Raw genomic sequence first — 3,986 nt, 5'->3', positions numbered from 1 at the left:
CTGAAATCCAAATAGGCTGACCTCCTCTCTGTTCCCCATACATGACATTTTCTCCCACCCTTATACCTTTGTATTGGCCAGTCGCCCATGCCTGGAACGCACTCTTCCTTACTTTTGCCTCATAGAGTCTTTCCTTTCCTTTAAAATGTAGCTGCAGCACCATCTTCTGCAGAAAGCCCTTTTTTTTTTTAACACTTCCCCTCCCAATTTCTAGAGCTATTTCTCAGAAACTGCCTTTCATCTGATGACTGTTGTATTTATTTGAATTCATATTTATTGACCTTATATTTAAAATGTATGCATCTTATATGCACTTTGCATCTCCCCTGTTAGAATATAAACTGGAGGAGGGCAGGATTTGTTTTCTTCTTTATACTCATACCTCCCGGACCTAGTGTAGTGCTGAATTCATAGTAGTACTTAATAAATACTTGTTAAAAATAGAAAATACTTGTCAAAAATGAAGAGTGAAAAGGGCACAACCAAGAGAACATTGTAAACAGCAATAGCAAAATTGTTTGAACAATGACTTTGAGTGCATAAGTTCTTTTGTCTGTTAGAAATACCCAAACTGATAATAAAGGGCATAGGAAGAAAGAATCTATTTGCACCTAGAGGAAGGACTGATAAACAGATGTATAGAATAATTTTACGTGTGTGTGTGTGTGTGTGTGTGTGTGTGTATCATTTTCCCTCACCCAGAGACCTGGGTGCAGATTTCAGCTGCACCACCAATTAGCTCTATGACTTTTAGCAATTCATTTCTTTCCGGACCACAATTGTTTTCATCTATAAAATGAAGGGGTTGAGACAAGTTGATCTATAAACCCCCTTCCAGTTCTAACATTGTTTTTAAGTTTCAGCTCTTGTGACATGGAGAAAGTTACTTAGCTTCATAAATTTTTACATTGTAAGAGATAGCACAGATGTTGGAAAGCATCTAGTCTCAACTCCCCCATTTTACAGATGAGGAAACTGAGGCCCAGAGACGTGAAATGATTTGCCTAAGGTTGCTGAGCTAGTTAGTGACAGAACTGGGGGTGGAAGGTCCTTTGGTTCCCAGTCCATTGTTCTCTTTCTTTACTGTACCACGTTTCTTCGTGCGCCTTCTTCTTATGGCTCCCGTCAATAAAATGGATCCTTATGTCACTGCAGAGAGGGCGAGCTATGCCCTGACCCATTTGTGAAGCCAAGAGAAATGGTGCTGAGTGTTAGAAAGGCAGTTTTGTGACAAGTCACGAAATGGAAGGAGAATCTCCATAGTCAGGTTTGGAATGACTTGGATCCTGAAAACCGACTGAAGAAAGAATTATTGACCTGTAGTTGGATTTGTAGGTTTTTTGAGCCTTAGCCTGGTGCCCTCTCCATGAAAGAATACTTTCCACCAAGCAGGTCTCAACCCCTATGACTTAATAGGTGGAAAGAGCCCAAGTTCACATAGCTAGTGATGGTGTTGAAATCTGAACTCAGGCTGTCCTAACTTTGTACTACTCTTGTCTACTGTTATACTGACTTCCTGGTGGTGTCTTATCTGCAGCAAATGGGTCTTGCAGAACAACCATCTTCTCCACCCATTTCCATTTTACAAATTATAAAACCGAATTCTACAGAGGTAAAATAACTTATCTAAAGTCACATAGTTATCACTTTAATTCAGATGATACCACCACCTCTTCCTGGGTTTCCCTATTGTGATCACAAGATCTCTGTGGTGGCAGACATTTATTGGTAAGGCATACACTGAATCCACTTTCTCATTCCCCTCACCCCCCATTGGACATTATTATTCAACCTCACAGTTCCCATACCTGTGCACAAGACTTCTGGAACCTACATACTCTTTATCTGAAGTTCTTCAGAAAGCAGAGATCATAGTTTCCTGTAGGGTCTTTGTTCTGGACCAACAAATTTCCCTATCAGATAAGGCTTTCTTAACTCTAACCTTAATCATTCCTGCTTCAGTCCCTCATTTTCTCCTGTTAAAATGATAGCTAAATAATTAATATAAATCAAATTAATACATAAATTAAATAATCATTTCAAAATGATCACTCAATTTTATTTATTTTGAGCATTTTTGTAAACTTATTGTCTCTCCAAACCTTTTTTTTCTTCCCTTTAGAGGTCCTATGCTCCCCTTATCTTTTAACCATAGGTAACCACACAAAAACACTGACCTTATCCCTCATGCCTTAAGGAGTAAGGAAAATAGCAAGTTTAGAAACTTTCAACGACAGAGAGCAGGTATGTAGTATCCTGGTGACATCAGTAGACATAGAAGCAGGAGCCCCAGAGTTAAACCTTGGTTCTAGCACTTAGACCTAGGACAATGGACAGGTTGACTGCTTTCTCTTCTCTAAAATGGACAGAATGACTATTTACCTTATAGAGTTGTTGTGAGGAAAGTGGTTTATTTTATTAAAATGTGATCATTATTGAAAACCTTCATTTTCCATAGTCTTCATTAATTGACATGGTTTGGGAAATAATTGCACACACTTATTTAGCTCTTTTAGCTTTATAAAGCATTTTTATACACATTACTCACTTGATCCTCCCAAGAACTCCATGAAGAAGGCACTGCTGCAGTCACTACTCTTGCTGTTTTAAAGATGAGGAAAATGAAATCCAGAGGGGTTAAGTAATTTGCCTGAAACCCCTGACACTATCTTCTCTCTATGTGGAAAGTTTCTTCAGACAGTCGACTCTGCCCACCCTCAGAACCTTCCTGGGTCTTCATCACCATATTTCCCTTCCTTCTTTTTGCCAGGGGACCCCAGGGAAGAAAGCCTTCACTCTGCTCCTGCCCTCTTCTCCCCCCCCCCCTTCTCCCATGAAAGGCCAGCAGAGACCGGTCAGGAGGAACTAGCAGAAGGGAGGGGAGAGAAGGGGAGGCTTCTCAGCCAGTGCTCTCCGTAAGAGGAGGAGTCAGCCAGCCAGCAGGCAGGGCCATAACCTCAGGGTGGGAGGAGGGGTGCTGGGGGTGGGGAAGAGGGGGGAGGGAGTAATCAAAACTGCAGCCACTCTGAGCAGCTGACCAGAGAAGAGGAGCTGCCCAGAGGCAGTGGTCCTGAAATTCCATTCCGAGGAGCTAACCAAGGCAGCAAGGTTCTGAAACCCAACCAGTCCACTAGCACGGTCAGAGGCCAGATCTCAAGCAAAGGGATTGTGGACCAGGACCAGGACCTGGGAGAAGGAGACAGCGGAACCAAACCAGGGCAGAGGGTACAGTCAGGGAAGGAGGGGTGGCTCCCTAAGACACAGGAGCAGAGGGCTGATATGGAGAGCTGAAGCCAATTGATATAACCACGGACAGGATGCTTAGAGAAACTTGGATCCTGTGACTGCTCAAGGGACCAAGTGACCTGCCAGAAGCTGCCAGGCTGCTATTTGCAGACAGAGGTGAGGTGGGACCTAGGGAAGTTCTAAAGTATCTGTGGGGAAAACCTCCCCCTGTCCACCAGGGATGTAGGGGACCCATGCAGATCTAAGAGAGAAGTTGGGGATAAGGGGGTGTGTCCTATGAAGCAGTTAGGTAGTACGGTGGATAGAGCACTGGGCCTGGAGTCAGAAAGGAGAGTTCAAATCCAGCCTCAGACTCTTATTAACTGGGTGACCCTGGCAAGTCACTTAACCTCTATTTGTCTTAGTTGGCTTATATATAAAATGGGGATGATAGCATCTAACTTCCAAGATTATTGTGAGGATCAAATGAGATAAAATTTGTGAAGTGCTTAGCATAGTGCCTGGTACATTGTAGGTAATTAATAAATGCCTGTTTCTTTCCTTCCTTCCTTCCTTCCTTCCTTCCTTCCTTCCTTCCTTCCTTGCTTCCCTCCCTCCCTCCTTCCCTCCCTCCTTCCTTCTTTCCTTCCTTCCTTCCTTCCTCCCTCCCTCTCTCTCTTCCTTCCTTCCTTCCCTCCTTCCTTCCTTCCTTCTTTCCTTCCTTCCTTCCTTCCTTCCTTCCTTCCTTCCTTCCTTCCTTC

This window comes from Petaurus breviceps, unplaced genomic scaffold, assembly GCF_028583685.1.
Source record: "Petaurus breviceps papuanus isolate PSGF00001 unplaced genomic scaffold, PetGlider_PUasm1.0 313, whole genome shotgun sequence".
NCBI classification, from domain to species: Eukaryota; Metazoa; Chordata; class Mammalia; order Diprotodontia; family Petauridae; genus Petaurus; species Petaurus breviceps.
Note: the sequence above shows the minus strand (reverse complement) of the source record.